This window comes from Platalea leucorodia (genome assembly GCF_965183815.1).
Source record: "Platalea leucorodia genome assembly, chromosome: 29".
NCBI classification, from domain to species: domain Eukaryota; kingdom Metazoa; phylum Chordata; class Aves; order Pelecaniformes; family Threskiornithidae; genus Platalea; species Platalea leucorodia.
The window spans coordinates 126,734-140,499 of record NC_138851.1 but is presented as its reverse complement, the minus strand read 5'-3'; the positions used below and the strand labels follow the sequence as shown (position 1 = coordinate 140,499).

At 53.0% G+C, this 13,766-nt stretch overlaps 1 protein-coding gene across 11 annotated transcripts in view; it reads left to right on the top strand.

The window, feature by feature from the left end:
* Positions 1 to 13,766, top strand: part of BRD4 (bromodomain containing 4) — an 84,739-nt gene that overhangs the window by 19,726 nt on the left and 51,247 nt on the right. For 8 of the 11 annotated variants that reach the window (XM_082334031.1, XM_082334026.1, XM_082334022.1 and 5 more), the window contains one exon: positions 971 to 1,064. The exons of 1 other annotated variant lie outside the window; for it this stretch is intronic. The gene's annotated coding sequence lies outside the window, so the exon portion shown is untranslated. Of the gene's footprint in view, positions 1 to 970; positions 1,065 to 1,341; positions 1,483 to 11,415; positions 11,566 to 13,766 lie in introns of those variants that run through there. 2 more of the 11 variants (XM_082334028.1, XM_082334029.1) reach the window with 2 other exon arrangements.

Here is a 13,766-nt window from a genome sequence, read left to right as displayed (position 1 = left end):
CACGGGCAGGTGAGTCTTGCTTTCCTTTAGCTAAATTTTCCACGCCCGCTTGCTAGGGCTAAGCCTAAAGTTAGTCGGAGCTGTTAAGCCGGTCCTTCTTTGACCTCTTGGCTTTTGTATGCGTTACTATGTGCTGAATTCCTTTTGTTGGGGGAAGAAGCGTTGCGTCTCCCGTATCCTTTGTGGTCTGTCCTACCCCTGAAAATGAAATTAAAGACTTTCTCGAAATCGTTTCATGTATTTATTGGCTCTAATATACGGCGAGCTGGCTCCGGAGGCGTGGTGGGTGTTTCACGAGCGCAAGCGATGGTGAAGAGGCGTTGGTTGTGGTTACGGTCGTCTTCCTAGAGATCGCCTTTGCAGCAGGAGCTTAAATCTCGCGTTTGAAGCTTTTTTTTTTAGGTAATTTCTGTGAAAAGACGGAGCGTGAGCTGGTGCTGGTCTTGCGTTAGGGCTGCCGATGGGTTCAAAACCTCTCGTAAGCTGCTAAGCCAGGCTTTGAGATGCCTAAAGCTGGGCAGCGGTCCCAGGCGTTGGGTTAAACCCAGGTATTGGAACCGGCTTAAAGGACTTTTCTGGGCTGGAAAGACCTATTTGAGTAATCTGCAGGTTGTTTTTTCTTGTTTGGGGAAAGCTTAACACAAGGGAATGGAGTTGGGCTTATTGGAGCTCTCAAAAAGAGATTTATCGGGTTGGCTAGCTCAAATTAAATCATTTCTCTCAGTATATTTAAATTCCAAAGCGCGCAGGCTTTGGATGACGGTCTGGACCGTTGGCTTGGATCCCTTCACCCAGCCGCATCTGCGTGGCGATGCTTTTCATCATCAAGGGTTCCTGGTTTTCCATCTCATACGTATCGTTACCGACAAATAAAACCAGGAATCTGGAGAGGAAAAAGGCAAAGGATAAAAGCTAGCGGTGGTTTTTTTGGCTGTAATTCTGAATTAACCCGTGTTTCTTTTCCTTACAGATCTTTCTTTCAATAGTAGCTTCAAAAATGAAGGTCAGAGGATTCAGCTGGTGAAGAACCACCAAACACCTCGAAGGGTCAACTCCGATTTCAGGTAATTATCCGGAATTTTACTCCTGTGCCGATAAGTGCGTGATTTACGGGGTGCGGCTTGTTTGGGGGGCAGCAGTGTCTCTTTTGGGGGTGTCACCGGAGGGAAGGTGATGTAAAGCGGGACTGCAGGAATTAATTACAGTCGGGGATGAGCCGCGCTCGTTGTCTTCTCGTGTGCTTTGGATTGAGTAAACCTCGTACGAGCCGCAGCGAACGCATCCCTGGATTTGCCGGATTTATCGATAGGCGTTTGCCGGCGCGAGTGAGTAGAGACGGGGTTACGTGAACCTTCAGCTTCGTTAAGGCTGGATCGAACTTGATTGTCCTGATACTACGTTAGATGCCGAATTTAAATCCGCTTTACCCGGGGAGCTGATTCCGGCAGGGAAAATACGAGGCAGAAACAGCGGAGAGCTGAGGTGAGAGCGCGAGGTCAGGGAGAAGCTTCACATACGTGAAATAATTCAGAGTTTTCTGTCTCTCGGTGTATTTCTCTGGTATTTAAGAATATCAGACCCAAGGTTTTTTGCTCCCCCTGACGTACGCGGGTAGCTGTATCTCCCATGCCCCTCGGCCAACGCTTTGAGCGAGTCCCGGTGGTCTCCCACGGCTGCCACCGAGTCCGAATTTGGCCACTTTGTGCTCAGTTGGGTGTTTTTGGGAGCCTGCTTCCAGCTGAGGAAAATAGGACACAAATGTGATGGGTTTTGGTGCCTTTACCCAGAATTGGCTCTTTTAAACGTGTTTTGTTTCTCGTAGTTTGCCCTAAAAGACTTGGTAATAAATGGGGAAAATCACCGCAAATACACAACTACTGGTTTTTCATGGTTTCGGCTTTAAAAGTGTTTGGTTAGCTTTGTGACATCTGAATATTTTGGCAAGATTGGAGATTTATTATCTCCAATAATAATAATTTCCAAGGTGTGTATGGCTACAGACTCAGCCCAGACACGATGAGCCATCAGCTTTCTGCAGTCTCGGGTGGGATTTTAAATATCCGGCTGCTCTAGGAATGCCTTGACCTTGGAGGGTTTTCTGTTAGTGGACAGCAAGAAGTAAAATGGGAGGAAAAAAACCTTCATCTTTCCAGGAAAAGAGCAGCTCTCGCAAGTATTAGGCTGGAGCAGAGAGCGGGCATCGGATCCTTTTTTGTTCTCAAACTGCAAGGGTGGAAACAGCCTCACGCTGGGGTCGTGCCTATAGGATGCTTAAGTCTGGCACGATAGTTGAAAACCGATAGTAGAACGGGTTAAAAAATGTCATTTTTCTGACTTAAAACAGATGCATTTCTCCGCCATGACTTTTCCGAGTTGTATAGTCACCTACACCCAGGTTCTGCCGTCTTCTCCGTCCACCGGGTGCTCTGGGGATTGCTGGAATTGAGTTTGGGATAACGATGGTGGGTGCCGCTGTCTTGAAATAGATGTTTGGGGGAAGGCTCAGACTTGTCTTAACTATGAAGATAACTGGCAGCCAACTAGTTTGGACTTTACTCACGCGGCAGCTACGGTGAGATGCGTCGACGTGCAAATCCGTAGCCTTTGGCACCGTCCGTCTGCCGTAACGGGAGCCGGTGGCAGTTTGGGATGCGCCGGAAGGTGAGGACGTGGTGCCAAGCTTGGACGGCGTCGTAGAGCGGTGGTGGGACCTTAAGTCCGCACCTCTAGATCTTGGGCTGGGGGACAGAGGACCCGTCGCTCGGTGGTGCCGGGGCCGTCACCGTTGATCCCAGTGGATAGGGTTGTGGTGGGTTGGCCTTGGCTGGATGCCGGGTGCCCACCCAGCCGCTCCATCGCTCCCCTCCTCAACCGGGCGGGGTGGGAGAAGAAATACGAGGAAGGGCTCGTGGGTCGAGCTGAGGACAGGGAGATCACTCAGCAATCGCCGTCATGGGCAAAACAAACTCAACTTGGGGAAATTAATTTGATTTATTGCCAATCAAAGGTCAGAGAAGGATAATGAGGAATAAAACCAAGTTTGAAACCCCCTTCCCCCCACCCCTCCCTTCTTCCCGGGCTCAGCTTCACTCCCGATTTCCCCATCTCCTCCCCGCCAGCGGCGCAGGGGGACGGGGAATGGGGGTTGCGGTCAGTTCATCGCACGCTGTCTCTGCTGCTGCTTCCTCCTCAGAGGGAGGACTCCTCACGCTCCTCCCCTGCTCCAGCGTGGGTCCCCCACGGGGTCACAAGTCCTGCCAGCAAACCTGCTCCAGTGCGGGCTTTTCTCCATGAGGTCACGGCCTCCTTCAGCCACATCCACGTGCTCTCACGTGGGGTCCTCCACGGGCTTGCAGGGTGGACGTCTGCTCCACCGCGGACCTCCACGGGCTTGCAGGGTGGACGTCTGCTCCACCGCGGACCTCCACGGGCTTGCAGGGTGGATGTCTGCTCCACTGCAGATTTCTGGGGGCTGCGCTGTGGACATCTGCTCCACCGTGGACCTCCACAGGCTGCAGGGGGACAACCTGCTCCACTGTGGTCTTCACCACAGGCTGCGGGGTGGGCATCTGCTCCACCGTGGACCTCCATGGGCTTGCAGGGTGGACACCCGCTCCACTGTGGTCTTCACCATAGGCTGCAGGGTGGACACCCACTCCACCGTGGACCTCCACAGGCTGCAGGGTGGACATCTGCACCGTGGTCTTCACCACAGGCTGCGGGGTGGACATCTGCTCCACCGTGGACCTCGCAGGTGAGGACACGGTGTCGAGCTTACAGGAGGCTGGGCAGGCAACGGCCTTGGACGGCGTCGTAGAGCGGTGGTGGGACCTAAATTCACCTCCAGATCTGGGACAGGGGTCCTGTCCCTCGGTGGTGCCGGGGACGTCTCCATTGATCCCGCTGGATGGGGACAGTTCAGGGTTAAGGCAGCGGCTCTTCATCCCTTAAGTCTAGCCTAACATTTGGTAGAAATCACCCTTCACAGGTGTTTTTTTGGGTGCTGGGATCATTCATTTTTTCAGCAGAAATGGATCTCGCCCAGAGTTATCTTGGAAACTGCCCGTGGGTGCCAAGAGGATCTGTCGGAGTTGTAAACTCAAATATGTAACTGCTGAGGCGGGGGAGAAAGCCGAGAAAATATTCACCGAGACTTAAAAGCTGCCTTAAAACCGGGAGGCTGAACCAAACGCCAGCTACTTTTAAGTTTCAAATAATTTATGTGCTGGCTTACACACCCGTCGTCCTCCAACATCTGCGGTAAAATGATGCGTAAAACCCTGACGCTGCAGAAAACCGAACGTCTCCTGCTGCTTAATAAGGACTAACTTTGCGCTCAGTAGTTTTGTAATAATATTGTAAGGGAGTCGTCAATAAGAGCTGATTACTCTGCGCTCCTTGAAATGCGGCGAAATCTTCACGGCGTAGATGGGTTTTGTTGGCTGTTAAGCAGGTGGGAGTTGTGCAAAACCGCACGGGTCTGCGGCTGTTTAAGGTATAAAACTGCTCAGATTCCACTTCGACGTTGTCTTTTTTCCTTGGAGCCGTGGAAAACGAGCCTAGAAAGAGCTGCTCCCCCCAAAAAACAGCGGGGACAATGAAATAACCTTAAGTAAAGGTGGTTTTTCTTGCATAGACGTCCTAAAAAGCAGAGGGAAACCCCGTGGTTTCAGGCACGGGAATAAATAAAACTCTCCTGGCGTGTGAAACCCGCTGGATTTAGGGTGCAGAGCGGACCCAAGCGATCGCAGAATTCAACATCTGACCCCCAACTCATCCCGCGGGACGCAAAAAGGAGCCGGGATAACACCCGCGCGGCCGCGGAGGTCGGCGTCCCCGTCGGCACGGGAGCGAGGATTTCGGGATGCCGCCGGCGGCGCGAGGCTTGGATGGGATCCAGGCGACGCCGTCTGGCCGGTGCCACGGACGCCCGCGCTCCCCGGCTGCTGCAATCGGTCAGATGGAGGAGTAAATCCCCTGTGCGCTTCCCCAGGCACGGGATTGCGTCGCTAAAACGGAGCGGTGAACGCGAATTAACGACGAGCGGGTTTTTTTTGAGAGCCGAGGCGCCATCGAAGCACGAAGGGTTACGACAGCTCCCAAAAAATCCCCCCGCAAGCCGCCGAGGGAGGATTTCACCGTCCCCTTTCTGCAGGGAACGGTTAAAAACTAAAGTGGAAATCAAAATGCCAAGAGCACAGAGGTGGGGAGCGACGCCGTGGGCGTAAGGGTTGCAAATTCTCTTCCTTTGGATGTCAAGAAATTCATTTACGGCAGCGGCGAAGTAATTTCTGCGCTGGTCAGGTAGGAATAAAGAAAGAAAATAAAGTTTGAAGCTGAGGGTCGCTCGACCGGGCCGAGGGAGTTTCTGTAGGAGCCTGGTCGAGCTTGAGCCTTCGACCTTGGATTTGACGGGGCGAAACGTCGCGTTTCTCGCAGAAATCGCTGCCGAAGGGCAACGGCGTCGAGGGCTGCAGGGACGCTGCCTCCCCTGCGGCTCGGGGGAGGGCTCGCGGGCGGCTCAACCTTCCGATCCCCTCTGATATTTGGGGATATTTTAGTTTTTAAATGGTCTGTATCCTGTCTTGGGATTCTTGTGCCGTTTTCGTTGAGGAGTTTCAAGAAGAAATGGCGAGGGGAAGGAGCTGGAGCGGTTTGGCCAGGAGAGCAAAGTGGGAGGAGGGGAAAAAAAAAAAAAAGGCAGAGTTTAAGGCAAGAGTAAAGTTTCCATATTTATTAATGGATATTTAAATAACAGCACCGATTTCTACACCTTAATACGTAAAGGGAGATACCGAGGTGGGATTTCCCCTCTCTCCTTTTATACACCGACGTTTGCGCCACTTGGGGCGTCTCTTTTTCGGATGATTCGCCCCAAAAAACCCCAGCCCCGCTAAATGTGGGTGTCTGATTCAGGGTGGCTGCTTCCCCTCGTCCTGGCTCGGATCTGCAACGGGGTTTGGATGGGAGACGCCATCCCGCGGATTCCACGCATCCCCTGCAGCATCCAGCGCCTTTCAACGGCACCGGGAACGTTTCCGAAGCGCTTGGTCTTGTGTTGCAGGTACCCGGAAGAAAAAAATTATATATTGCTGTATAAGCCCAGTAGCCAAAGCCTGAAATATTCAATTAATACAGCATAAATCTGCTCCAACAGCTTTGATACTCAGAAAAATTCGCATTTTGTATCCCGCTGCACGCTGTCCGGCGGAGTCGTGCCGAAGTGCCGAGCTCAGGCCGGCATCTCGCAAAGAAAGGATCCTCTCCAACACCCCCGCGGCTTTATTTTCCCCCCAAAATAATGGCAGCGGCGCGGGAGAGGGAGCAGACGGCGGGTAAGGCGTTATCATCGGTCTCCATCGCCGTCTCCGCCTGAGCGCCGTGGAATAAAGTCAAACTCTGCACCCTCCTCCGTTGGGTTTTCCAAGCTGTTCCTAAATTATGTTAATAATGATGGATGGGAACGAGGTTCCCGTTGAGTCTCTAATTAATCAAAGGTATTTTAGAGGGTGCGTTCTCGCACGTGGCCGCCTGTAGGTGGTTTCTGCTGACTTGGTGTGCCAGCAAAACTGAGCCTGGAGAGAAAACGGTTGGAAACGTGGATTATGGGAACAGCTGCCACCTCCTCGTCCCTGTTTCACACTTAAAATGACGCTCCCGGCCCTTAGCGGAGTCGAGAGGATCTCAACGATCTCTTTTTATCTTCTCTTTTAATAAAAATGTAACCACCTTTTCCAAAAATAATCATAAACCCAGCTTGCATGTTCTTTCCCCTGTAGGAAGTGTAGGATTTTTGATTTTTTAATAGATCAGTGGCTTGGGAAAAAAGCTCGTTTTGTATTTTCCTCCTTGGAAAATCTCTTGGATCTTGTCTTATTCCTTTTCTTACCTCAGTTTCCCTCCTCTATCTGCAGGGCTTTTACTTTTGCAGCCGTCCGAGGGCTCTATTTTTCCTTTATCCGATTAAAAACCGAGTGTTTTCCAGTGCAGACACACCGCCGCCGCCTTAATTTCCGACTAATTAATCCCCGCTGCTCATGTGTAGATACATCGATAGCAAAAATCCTTTCCCGCTTTGGGTCTTCCCGACTTCACCTTCGTTAAACCGTCACCACCGCCCGCGGGGAAGCTCGGGGACGCGGCGTGTTCTCCTCGCGCCGCCGGTGAGTTTCGGGGACGGGGGGGGGGGATTTGTTTTATCCCACCCCGCCTGAATTTGGGGTGGGAATTTTCCCCTCGCGTGGGTTTTCTGGCTCCGGTTGCGACTTTGAGCTGCGTCTCCTGAAAGCGAGGATGATGGAGAGGGGAAACTCTTTGAGCTGGGATTTAAACATCGTTTTAAACCGATACCAAGCAGGTCTTGAGGAGCAAATACTGCTCTTCGGTCCGCCCCCGTATTCATCGCGCTACGTGCATGCAAACAAAAGTAACGCTTAATAACACGGGAGCTGGAAGCAAACGCCTTCTTGGGCGTTTTCAGATGAAACTTGAAGTGGCGAGGTCATTTTGTTGGGAAATTACTCCCGCAGGGAGCAGCACGTGCTGGGCTGGAGGCCGGGAACGCTCCCGGTGCAATTTTAACAACAGCAGCTGAACGTCCCCGTCTCGTGTCAGGAGATCTCCAAATTTGCATTTTCCCAGCAGCGTTCACCGGAGACATCAACTAAAACAGGCTAAACCGTCGTTAATTAAGTCTTAAACTAAGAATTTGGAGGCTGGGAAGCGTTCAATGCGCCGTTAGCTGTTAACGTCGCCTCTCGCCCTTCCCTTTCGCCCGTCGAAGGGACGGGGCGGCCGCCGCACGCGTTGATCCCCGCCTCGGCAGGCTCAGAATCAAAGCCGGTGCTGGCCACCGCAGATGGGCCAGTTACTCTTCCCAGCGGCCGCCTTTTCCAGCCCGGCCGCCTTTTCCAGGCTATTTCTAGGTTATAAATCCTGGGGTGGGATCCGGAATGATGCAATGTAACCATGAATTTCAGTTTCATGTTTCATCGCTCTGCGCTTTTCATAGACTCGTTTCGGTTGGAAAAGAGCTTTCAGAGCATCGAGTCCAACGTTAACCCCGCGCTGCCGAGGCCGCCACAAAGCGGGTCCCCGAGCGCCGCGTCCGCAGGGCTTTGAGCTCCCCCCCGGGCGGGGACTCAGCCCCTGCCCTGGGCAGCCTGGGCCGGCGCTCGACAGCCCTTTGGGCGCAGGAATCCTTCCCGAGATCCCACCTCATCCCAGGTCCCATCCAGGACCTGTTCCTTCTCCTGTCGCTGCTGGGTGGGCAAAGAGCCCGACCCCCCCGGCCTCAGCCTCCCTTCAGGCAGCCGGGGAGAGCGCCCAGGGCTCCCCTCGGCCTCCCCCGCCCCAGGCGGAGCCCCCCCGGCTCCCCCGGCCGCTCCTCCCCGGCCCCCCAGCCCCTTCCCCTCCGCCCCAGCCCCTTCCCCGGCCTCGCTGCCCTTCTCCGGCCGCGCTCCAGCCCCTCCGCCTCCTCCTTGGAGCTGGGGGCCCAACGCTGAACACGGCGTCCCGGGGGCGGCCCCCCCAGGGGGACGATCCCTTCCCCGGCCCGCTGGCCACGCTGCTCCCGACACAAGCCAGGATGCTGGTGGCCCCTTTGGCCACCTGGGCACGCCGCCGGCTCCCATCCAGCCGCCTGCCGACCGCCACCCCCAGCTCCTCTTCCACCAGGAGCTTCCCAGCCACTGCATCCCCCCCCCGGCGTCACCGGGGGTCCCCGACACCAGCGGGTGGCCAAGGATGTTGTGCGGGCGCAGGCCGGCCCCGTGGGCTGCCCGTGCTTGGGGACACCCAGCTGGGGACATCCTGGTGGCACTGGGGGTCCCTGTCCCCATGGGATGCCCAGTTGGGGACATGGGGTGGCACCGAGGGTCCCTGTCCCCATCTGGTACCCAAGGATGCTGTGCAGGGACATGGGGTGGCACTGAGGGTCCCTGTCCCCATGGGATGCCCGTGCTCAGGGACACCCAGCTGGGGCCACCAGGGAGCCACCGAGGGTCCCCGTCCCCACGCCTCCGCCTCCTCCCCGCGCCCGCAGCGTGGCCGGGGGTCGGTGGGACCACGCGCAGTTCCCGGCGCTGAGCCGTGCTGGCCCCGGGTCCGCGGCTGCGGCCCGGCCCGGCCCCAGGGCAGAGCCTCCCTGCCCTCGCAGCCCAACGCTCCCGCAAACCTCGGGGGCACGAATCCCCTCGCCATTGACTCCATCATCGATAACGGCGTTAAACGGAGCTGGCCCCAGTACGGAGCCCTGGGGACGCCACTGGTGACCAGCTGCCCACTGGATTTAACTCCGTTCACCACGACTCCTTGGGCCCAGCCGGTTTCTTACGCAGCGAAGCGTTCGCTCGTCCACGCCACGAGCAGCCGGTTTCTCCAGGAAAACGCTGTGGGAAACGATGCCAAAGGCTTTACTAAAGTCCAGCATCCACGGCCTTTCCCTCACCGACCAAGCGGGTCATCGAAGGAGCCCGCGTCAGTCAAGCGATACCCGCCGTACCACCCCGGCTTGGATTTCGGGGCTCGGATTTACCTTTCCAAACCAAATTCCCGTCCTTCCCTCCTCCTGCGCTCCCGCCGAAGAAACCTACGGCTTTATTTTCCCTTTCAAACGCAGCTTTCGCCTGCTGCCAAGGGTCGCAAAGCTGTCTTCAGGCTGCGCCGCTGCGGGCAGAGTGAATCGGGGCGAGTGCCTCGAGAGATTCACAGAAGGGAGACGGTCAGCCCGAAACCGGGGCGCGACGTAAATCCCGTTCGCTTCATACTCGCCGATCGCTTCCCGATAACCCGCGGAGAGCGGATCATCTCCCTCCAGAGCACGAAAACACGCGGATCGCTTCATTTTTAGTATTTATTCAGGTGCGATGCTTTTTCTGTTACGTTTTTATAAGCTAATTTCGCTTTTTACCCACCAAATCGCGCCGATTTTGGAGCACGCGTGCACGCCTGGTTAGCGCGGAGAGCAGAGCAGCGGCGATAAGCTCCGGTTATCAGAGCAAAAACCGGGTTTAAGATTAAATTCAGTCGATAATCCACGCTCACGCCTGTCCCAGCTTCTCCTTGCACGTGCTGCGGTCCGGCGAGACCGCCTTCGTTTTGCTCCTTGGGCGTCCTAAACCTCGTGCGTGTTCTAAAAGCGGGATTTAAGTATTTCTGTTTTCTTGGAATTAAAGTTGCTGCGGGTGGATCCAGCGCCGCAAACGTCGCTGTAACTTGCGGCCGGCTGCCTGCGCGATAGAAATAGTTGCGTTTAATATCTTTAGTTAAACATCACCAACTCAAAATACATTAAAATCTGTTTTTTACTTCAGCAGTTCACCTTCCAGGCGCTGTCCAGGACGGGTAGATAACCTCAAAGTAACTCTTTTTAAAAAAAAAAAACCTATAAAATCACTTTATCGCTTGATAACGCTCATTTCTCAGGGCTTTTTTTAAAGATTTCTATTTTAATGTTTTTATTTAAGCTGAGGCAAGAGAGGAGGAGCATTGAGGGCGGCTTCTTGCGAACGCAGCCGCTCTCGTCTTCCGATCTCGGAGCATCTCCGTCGGTCGCTCCGCTGAGGTGGGCGGTAGAGTCGTCTTCAGCCGGATACGTCCCCGATCAAGCGAATCCTCGGCGCGGTTTCTTTTCCGGCGGCTCTGCTCCTGCGCATCTGCCTCTTATTCCAGTCTCAAACATCTGCCTTTTCCAGCCAGCCTGAAATAATCCATCTTCCTGCATCAAAACCAGCATTTTGCGATGGTTTCCTTGCTTGTGCCGCCCTCTTCAAGTCGTTAGGAGATATTTTTCCCCCCCTTAGGATGATTTTCCGGAGGCTGGTGCTGCGACAGCCCGCCGTGTGTCCCCGGTTATTCATTTCTCCTCCTTTTCACCTGGAAAATATTCCCAAACGGAACGCGCCCACCATGGAGCTGTGCTCCGTCACTCTCGGACCCGTTGCCTTCCTCCATCCTCGGCACCCCCCTCTTCGGGCTTTGCCCCCGTCGCCGCTCGGGCGGGCTGGGTTTTCGGCGACGCTTCGTTTTGTCCCGCGCAGAGCCGGGCCTTCCTCTTCCTTCTGCGTCCCGACCGCCGCCTCGCGCCCCGCAAAGCCCTCAAATTTATTCCCTTGTGATTCCTCTGCCGTGGCCGGTCCCTGTCTCTGCTCACCTCCTCCTCCGGACCCGTGGCCGCCTTCCCTTTTATCCCATCAACCCGGTGACTTTTCCAGACCCGTTTCTCCATTTTTTCCCCCCCGATGTCCTCTCTGCTCCCCCCCATCTCCCCCAGCTCAGCGTCGGGGTGGAAGAAGGAGCGGTTCTTGGCCTCCTCCTGGCCTGGCGGTTCCCTCTGCCGGCTCCCGCTCCGCATTACAGCCCTTTCCCTTCCCGCCTCTTCCTCAGGGGGAAAAAAAACAGGATTTTTGTTGGCAGGCGGCCTTAAAATCACGTGGATCCAGGGAGCGCGGCGCCGGTGAACTCGAGCCTCCCCGCGCCAGATACCGTCCCGGCGAGCTCCGTCCTCCCGCGTCTCGTTTCTACCTTTACCTAACGAAGCGCGTAAGCGTTAACGGCGGGAATGAAGTAAGCGTTTCTCCGGATTTTTCCCCACCTTGCCGTGAATAACGGCGTCGGCTTCGGCCGAACGGGAAGGTCTGGCGCGGGGCGCGTCGGTCTGGCTCTTACCGGTGAGGTTAACGAAGGCTTGCGGTCACCGCGTCACGAGATGGTGCTACCCGCGGCTATCGTTAATCTACAGATTAATTATTTTCTTCTCACTCATTATTTTCTGAAGCTTTTAAGAGGCGAGATTAAAGCGCTGCTACGTTAGGGTAAGAAAACCCAAGCGTAGCACTACCTATAGCACAATCTCTAATACAGGTTAGATTTCTGATCTAATAAATTAGATTTCTAATCTATAATCTAGACTTGATTAAGAAAACCCGAATTAAACACCATCTTAATCTATAGATTAAGAAAACCCGAACACAGCACCATCTATAGCACAGTCTAGAATACAGATTAGATTTCTAAACTAAACTAAACTAGATTAGATTTCTAATTTATAATATAGATTTTGAATCTATAATCTAGATTTGATTAAGAAAACCTGAATTTAACACCATCTTAATCTACAGATTAAGAAAACCTGAACATAGTACCATCTATAGCACAACCTGTAATACTGATTAGATTTCTAATCTAATAGAGATTAGATTTCTAATCTAACAATTTAGATTTCTAATCTATAATCTAGATTCGATTAAGAAAACCCAAATTTAACACCATCTTAATCTATAGATTAAGAAAACCCAAACGTAGCACCGTCTGTAGCACAATCTAGAGTATGGATTAGATCTCTAATCTAATCGAGATTAGATTTCTAATCTATAATACAGATTTCTATCTAATCTATAATATCGATTTCTATCTAATGTATAATATAGCTATATAATCTTAATCTAATCTATAATATAGATTAATCTATATCTAATCTAAATATATATATTTTATATATATAGTATATAAGATATCTAATCTAAATCTATATAATAGAGATTAGAGTAAAAGCCCCGAATTTAACACCATCTTAATCTTTAACACGAATTTAACACGAATTAAACACCATCTTAATCTATAGATTAAGAAAACCCCAACGCAGCACCATCTATAGCACAATCTCAAATACAGATTAGACATCTCATCTAATCTAATCCTGACCAGATTTCTAATCTAGACCGCAGATTAGCTTAAGAAATCCCACCCGTAGCACGTTACAGCTTAAGAAAGGCCTAACCTAGCGTCCGTAGTGCAGTCCGTGCTCCAGATTGGCTTTACGGGCCAGACCTCGCTGTGCGGTAAAGCCTGGCTTTACGTTCTCCACCCTGCAGCTCTTCCTTCCCAGCTCGCTGCCGATTTTTACCGGCAGAGGCGGCACAGCTCCATCAAACCCCGTTTCTCTGAACCCCCCGACGTTTCTCTTCCCTCTCCCAGATTCTCCGTACCAATAATTGTAGGTTTTTCCCGCGATATCCGTATTTCTGGCGAGAGGCCAGGGCTGAGTTGGGGCGAGGGCGCGCTCGCCTTTAGGTCGAGCTGGGCTGCAAGCCCTTGGCCCATCGGGACGGGCCGAGCAACGGTTCAAAATTGCCGTTTTCTGATTTTTGGGTGATATTTTGACACGCGGGTGGGGCGATAACGTATGAGAGGAGCCGTAACGTAACCGCAGGGCGGGGGAGAGAGCCTCAGCATCCTCGTCTTGGGGAAGAGAAGAGAAAAATGGTGCGAATTGGAGTATTTCCAGCCAATCCGTTAAAAAAAATAGCCGTTAGGGTTTGAGGAGATGGGTAGGATCCCTCCAAAGGAGCAAGAAGAGAGTGAAAAAGATACGGGATAAATGAAATAAGTGAAAATAAAAGGGTAAATCTGATATAAGGCTTAACCGCCGGGATGGGCAGTTAGAGCCTTGGCTTTTAAGTGGAAGGGGAAGAAATTAAACCCATGATGAAATATTTTCCCTTCTTTTAAAAAAAAATCCCGGCTCCTTGGCTTCCTCTTAGGCTCGGGGAGAGCTATTGTGCGGGGAGGGAGCAGGAGGAAATCAGGCGGGCGCAGCCCTTGCAGTGATGAATTTCAGGAAGGAGCTTCCCCTAAAGGTGGAAAAATCCCTGGGAAAAACTGAAAATACCGGTGCCGCTTCCTCGGTTTTCCGTAGGTGTCTCGCGTTCGCCGGTGTCCGTAGACTCTTTGCTTCGCTGGGCTACGGATGGACGTTAAAAACGAGG